General features: G+C 45.5%; 1 long non-coding RNA gene across 1 annotated transcript in view; it reads right to left on the reverse strand.

Moving 5' to 3' along the window:
* Window positions 1-213: 213 nt before the first annotated feature.
* The window catches only part of LOC112152895, a 68,410-nt gene continuing 61,523 nt past the window's right edge, over window positions 214-7,100 (reverse strand). Inside the window, exons 3-5 of the long non-coding RNA XR_002920405.2 lie at window positions 3,403-3,559; window positions 3,121-3,208; window positions 214-1,563 (exon numbers count right to left, since the gene is read on the reverse strand). This is a non-coding gene — a long non-coding RNA (uncharacterized LOC112152895). The remainder of the gene's footprint in view (window positions 1,564-3,120; window positions 3,209-3,402; window positions 3,560-7,100) is intronic.

Consider the following 7,100-nt stretch of genomic DNA (forward strand, 5'->3'; position numbering starts at 1 on the left):
GCGCTCCTTCAGTTTCATGGATACTGTTTGTTTTGCAGGCGTGCGGCGCTGCCCCCCCTCGGCCCTCTGCGTCTGTCATCCTCACTCAGTGGCTGAGCGGCCCCCCCTCACCCCCAGGAGGCGCTCAGAGAGGCAGATCGTGTGTTTGCGTCCGACAGGCTGTTTGGTCCTGGACAGCAGCAAACATGTTCCTCCGGGCGCCACGCTCGGCTCTGTTCCTCTCCGTGACCTCTGACGGGCGGGGTCACCTCAGCATCAGCATCACGCCGGACGCCACGGGCCGGCCCGCGGAGCGCGGACGCCTCTGCCCCGCTCCTCCTTACAAACGCAGCGTGAATCCAATTACCCGCTTTGTCTCTGAGAGGAGTGCATGATGGGAAACGTGGGCGAGGAGGACGACACGGCTGTCAGTGTGATTCCACAGACGTCCTGATGGGCTTTGAATCAGCTGTGACCGCAGAATTCCAAAATAAAAGCCTGAGCCACGTCTGCTCCTGGAAAAACAAAACTCCTTTGGTTGGGATGAAATCCAAGAGGACAGCGCCCCCTTCAGGAGCTTCAGGAAGGCTGGAGGTTTGATCCAGAACTGGGTTCCTCCTCCTTCAGTTCTGCCTTCTTCAGAACCAGCGTTTGTGGAGCAGGAGTTCGGATGTTTGCCGTCTTTCTCGTCTGTGGAAGCTTTAAAGCTCATCAGCCTCCAGTTTCTTCTCATTTGGGTTCTGAAGGAACCTCCCAGCGACCTGGAGGAGCGGCTGGACAAACACCAGCACCCGGGTCAAGAGCTGAGCAGCGACTGAAGCCTCCAGCTTTCTTCCTGTCTTTCTTCATGAGGCTGAGCGTGTGTTGGGGGGGCAGTTTTCATCGTAACATCTTGTAGTTTTAGCCTAGAATGTCCGAGGCTTCAGGGAAACCTCCTCCATCGTGTGAATGAATCCTTCAGCTTCTCCGCCTGAAACATCCCGTTGAATCAGTGAGCAGAGACGCTTTGGCTTGGTGGCGATGCGTCCACGCGGGGGAGGCGTGTTCCCTCCTGCATGCGTTTCCTGAGAGTGTTAAATAGAAGCAGGAAGACGCTCCTGATTGCAGAAAGTGACTCTGGCTCGTTTATTGACTTCTTTTTGTCTGGGAGCTTTGGAGGCTCTCCTTTGACAAGAGCTCCGAACACCTTCTGCCTCACAGCAAAGTAAAAATCACAGACTGGTGTTTCTGCAGCTGCTGCTCTGCACACCAACTTATTGATCCCCCACACTTTTGAAAAATACATTTGAAAAGGCCCCGAGCTATCTGACACTGCTGAGGGCCCCGGCACACCGCAGCTCCACAGCCCCCGGTTCCTCCGAGCGGCTCTGGCAGGAGGAGAGGTCACAGGTCATCCTGTTGGGCCGTGTCCTGCAGGTCCCCCTCCCCCGATGCTTTCATCCAAACACATCTCCACCCCCCTTTGTGTGTTTAGAGCCGGTTCCTCCAGCGCTCCTCCATCCTCCCCTCCTCTTATCAGCCTCTCCTTTGGTAGGCAGCTCCTCTTCTGTTCTCGGCCCACAAACTCGTCCTTGGATTCTGTGTCTGAAGAAATATGACCATAAAGCCGCTCAGAGGCTCCTCTACCTTACCGGACCACTCACCCCTCAGAATGTATGATTCTGCCTCTCTGGAACAGCTGATGACTCTCTGACTCATAAATGTATGTCAGCTGGGTTTATATCAGCTTGGACTCAAATGTGGGTCAACACAGATCACACTTCTTTGTTTGGACTTATGCTAATGTTCTCTGTAACAACCACAGACACTAGATGGCAGTAAAGTTTACTGCACTGTAAGCTAAAGCTGCTCTTATATTTCACAACAGCTCTGGGATACAGACAGGAAGGTGGATTTGTTCATCATCAGGTAAACAGTATTTTACATTCGTTCTGTTTAGTTAAAACGGTAGCGTTAGCTTACTTTTGAAAAAAGCATGTTTAGTAAGGCTAGCATCAGCATGTCTGCTAAAACATTAGCATATTTGGTAACATTAGCATTAGCATGTCTGCTAAAACATTAGCATGTTTAGTAACGTTAGCATCAGCATGTCTGCTAAAACATTAGCATGTTTAGTAACGTTAGCATTAGCATGTCTGCTAAAACATTAGCATATTTGGTAACGTTAGCATTAGCCTGTCTGCTAAAACATTAGCATATTTGGTAACGTTAGCATTAGCCTGTCTGCTAAAACATTAGCATGTTTAGTAGTGTTAGCATCAGCATGACTACTGAAACATTAGCATATTTGGTAACGTTAGCATTAGCCTGTCTGCTAAAACATTAGCATGTTTAGTAACGCTAGCATCAGCATGTCTGCTAAAACATTAGCATGTTTGGTAACGTTAGCATCAGCCTGTCTGCTAAAACATTGGCATTTTTGGTAATGTTAGCATTAGCCTGTCTGCTAAAACATTGGCATATTTGGTAATGTTAGCATTAGCCTGTCTGCTAAAACATTAGCATATTTGGTAACGTCAGCATTAGCCTGTCTGCTAAAACATTAGCATATTTGGTAATGTTAGCATTAGCCTGTCTGCTAAAACATTAGCATATTTGGTGACATTAGCATTAGCATGTCTGCTAAAACATTAGCATATTTGGTAACGTTAGCATCAGCATGTCTGCTAAAACATTAGCATGTTTAGTAGTGTTAGCATCAGCATGACTACTGAAACATTAGCATATTTGGTAACGTTAGCATTAGCCTGTCTGCTAAAACATTAGCATGTTTGGTAGTGTTAGCATCAGAGGGTCTGCTGAAACATTTTACTGTAACGTGTTTGTTCAAACACAAGTCACTCAAGAGGTTTGAATTCTTTCACTGATGCTAACGTAGCCAAATATGCTAATGTTTTGTATGAACTCATTTCCTTCTCCAATTGCGATATGCAACAGTTTGGAGCTGCAGCTGTACAGCTATCACTTTATTCTAACAGTCTGTCACACCCAACATCTTTTATGGTTTTATATTGATAGGTTAGTTTAATGTGTCCTTTTAAAGTTTTATTGCTAATTCTGAAGCTAAAAGTTTTCAATCTACTTATATAAAGTATTTATAGTTTTTTTAAAAATGTAACTTTTATGCAAGTTTTAACATACTAGCTCTGCGATGGACTGGCGGCTCCTCCAGGGCGTACCTCATCTTCGCCCAAAAGTGGCTGGGATAGGCTCCAGCAACCCTTCGACCCTGAAAAGGATTAAAGTAGTTTGGGAAATGGATGCACTGTAGTTGTGTTTGCCAGGTTACGATTGCTAAAATGTTCTTTTAGTTTTAGATTCTCAACAGATTAAACAAAAATAAACTAATGCACTTTGTGGACCAAACTTCTTAAAATGTATAAACATCCTAAATACCTTAAAGATAAGAAAGTACTCACTCACAGAATAAATACTGACGAGGTACCAGCTCATTCCAGACGGTCTGAAAGACTTCAGCATCAGCCCATAGAATTGTTGTTTTCTCGGTAGTCTTCAGCCTGCAGAGCCTCATAAATGATGCAGTCCTGTGGACACACCTGCAGCCCGGCCACAGCGCTCCCTGGTGGGGGTCACAGATTGTTTGCTGTGTGAAGTTTCTGTATTGATGCCTTTGTCCCCAGGTGGTACATTGATGTATTTGACTGGCTTTACTTGGACAGGTGAGCAGCTGACTGTCTGTCTGATGTCATTAAGTTGTTTTGTACATGACTGTGTCAGACTGAACGCATCGATGTTCGTGGTTGGAAGAGCATGACAGATCATCGCACACAGAGAGAACAGCTGAAGACAGACGCTGCAGGTCTAGAGACAATAACATTAGGAAGTTGATACTTTGAAAGACGTTTGATTATTGTGGAGATTACAGACATCTTCATTTATTTTGATTTATGAAAACAGAATTAAAACTGGTTTAAATGTGTTCTTATTCTGACTGACCACGACTGTTCCTTGATGCTTCTGTCCATCCATCCATCATCCATCCATCATCCATCCATCCATCCATCCATCCATCATCCATCCATCATCCATCCATCCATCATCCATCCATCATCCATCCATCCATCATCCATTATCCATCCATCCTCTATCATCTATAATCCATCCATCATTTATTTCCATCCATCCATCATCCCTCCATCCATCATCCATCCATCCATCCATCACCCATCCATCCATCCTCCATCCATTCATCTATCATCCATCCTTCTATCCATCATCCATCCATCATTCATCCATCATTCATCCAATTATCCATCATCCATCCATCCATCATCCATCCATCCTCTATCATCTATAATCCATCCATCATCCATCCATCCCTCCATCATCCCTCCATCCATCATCTCTCCATCCATCCATCCATCATCCATCCATCCACCATCCCTCCATCCATCATCTCTCCATCCATCATCCATCCCTCCCTCCACCCTTTGGTCAATCTTTCCATTCATTTCTTCAGCCTTTTTCCCCCTTTCTATCCTCTTCTTGTCAGCTTCTAAAGTCCAGTTTAGAAATAGTTTTGTTGCCGATTGATGTAATCCAGATCAGAGGCTGGAGAAGCTCTGCTTGTGTCAGTTCAGGTCCTAGAAATATGACTTCACATCAAACTGGATGCTGGTGTGACTTGGTTACAAACCCCCATCCTGGAGGAGCCCCCATGAAGATCTGGAGCAGATGTTGATGAACTCCATTAACCCTTTAAAACCAGAGCTGTGGCTGGCGACAGTGACATGAGTCTTAAACCACATTAACTCTGACCAGAACTGAAGTCTCACATGATGGTTTCCAAACCGTTCCCAGTCATCTTCTAATTATCATGATCGTCTAAATCCTGTGTCTAGGACATAGTTTCTGCAGAGCAGCAGGAGTTCATCAGATATTCACCTCTGAGTTGTGGGCGGGACTCATGGAATGGTGTAAACCTTTTGTCTACTCTCCTGGCTAGCTTACAGCTCCTCACACCTGAACCTAACATTAGCGGTGCAACGAAACAGCAGCAACATGGTTTGTGTCCAGTTCTGGTCCAGATTCCAGCTCAGACAGGACAACCGTCTAGTGATGTCATCTTTAGTGTGATTGATTAGTTCTGACTGGTTCATCAATCTAAATATTGATTTTGATCGCATGGATTTTTAACTTAATAATTGCTGCTAAATGTCTGAAACAGTGAAAGATCCAAATAGAAACAGAACTTTATTTTTTTTTATTCTAAAAGACTTTCAAACTTTACTTTGAAGGGTCATTTTTTTCAGTTTTGAAAAAACAACACAAGAAAAACCATCAGGTTTGGAGTCTCTGATCTAGCACATCAACAAATTGAAGAACATTTGTCTGAGGAAACTTCTTATCAATACCATAATTCAAATGTTGAGATACATTATTCTACAGTTTATCACAACAACAAGTCGCAGAAAAGAAACTGAGAGTGATTTGATCGTTTGTTTTAACCTGTTTGGGTGAATCTGATCATTCTGAAGAATCGGATAAAACGTAGGAAAGAAAGAGAGTCAAAGGAATAAGTGAAACACCGCCGAGGAATTAGACTATTTAGACTCTGTTGCTTTTTTTTACATAAACTTTAGCTTCATCGTTTGGACAAAGACAAGTGCTAAGAGGTGAACTTTCCCTCTAAAATGATGTGTATTTAACTTCTCACGACGACCCCCTTTCTCAAAAAGTAGATAGAGTTTTCCACTGAAGCTGTTCCCATGACAACGTGATGATAGCATCGACAGTCTGCTTCTGTCAAAACAATTTGAAGTTGAAAGTAACAGGACTGAAGTTCTAATGATCCATTCAATATTCATATCTGTCTTAATGACCATGGTTTGGGCGGGATCAAATGCTCCTCCAGGTGTGCAGAACATGAGAGTAACACCATCAACAAAAGAACGCACTCTGATAATTTGACAGCCCAAACAAAGACATTCATGGATCTATTCGTCCACAAGTGGAGGCACCAGAATGGGGCGGAGCAGGGAGACTTTGGCCCCGCCCAGCGCCTTTTCATCTGCTCCGGATTCCCAGTGATTTGAATAAAGAAATCCTCAAACGCCGTTTTAATCTGAGATGTCGGCCAGCATGAAGAAAATGCTACAGGAAGATGGAAGAAGCATCTTCATCAGTGAGTCTTTGATGGTTAAACCTCTGAAGAAGTTCCTCAACATCACAGATGTTGCTGCTGGAGGATCTGGAGGTTCAGAATGGACTGAACCCACCAGAGTGGAGGTGTTCTGGAGGGTTCAGGCCGAGGTCACACGCTTGTTCAGCGTTCAGGAAAATACAGCTCTTACCCAGAATCCCCGGCGTCAGCGCCGCACCTCAAAGCTCTGCCAGATGTGTTGGTCTTAGCTGCTGCACAAACACAACCTGTAGGCCCCGCCCCCGGCTCAGATCATGACTCCAGTTGTAGCTCTGACCTCGGGGAGGGGGCACTTCCTCTGAGAGTGGGGGGGTCTGAATGTGACTCTGTGAGGACAGAGAACGGTTCTGGTCGGGCTGACATGTTTCTTAGGGTTCAGCAGAACCCAGGAGGACCAAGACTCACATGTGAGGCCGGGGGGGGGGCATCAGAGCCACATGTGCTCATCTCACCTCCGTTTGGGGGGGGGGACTATTCTGAAAACATTTACTGAAGAGGTTTCTATCAGCTTTGATTCTTCCTGCAGATTCATGGATCCATTTGGACCTGCAGGTTTCCAGAACCAGAGCAAACCCGTCTGGATCATCACACCTGTACTTCCTTCTGAGGGTTGACCCCTCCCACAAGGGGGGGGTGACCTGCAGGAACCATTTCTGCTGTAGAACACCTGAACAGACTCTGAACAGTTCAGTTTGATACTTTAGCCTCTAGAAGGTTCTGGAGAAGTTCTGCTGTTCAGGCTGCAGGTCCGGAGGCGGAACTTCCTGTCAGAAGCAGCAGAACGTCTTCATCAGTGAATCTCTGTTGTTTTTGTGAATCAGTGGGGGGGGTGCATGTGCTCAGTGTCATCTGACTTTCAGGCTGGTTAGCTGATCCTCTCTGATGTACAGTACATGACACGAGCCTGGAAGCTCAGCCACTAATCAGCAGCCCCCCCCCCCACACACACACACTTCCT

Source organism: Oryzias melastigma, linkage group LG6, assembly GCF_002922805.2.
Source record: "Oryzias melastigma strain HK-1 linkage group LG6, ASM292280v2, whole genome shotgun sequence".
Taxonomy (NCBI): Eukaryota; Metazoa; Chordata; class Actinopteri; order Beloniformes; family Adrianichthyidae; genus Oryzias; species Oryzias melastigma.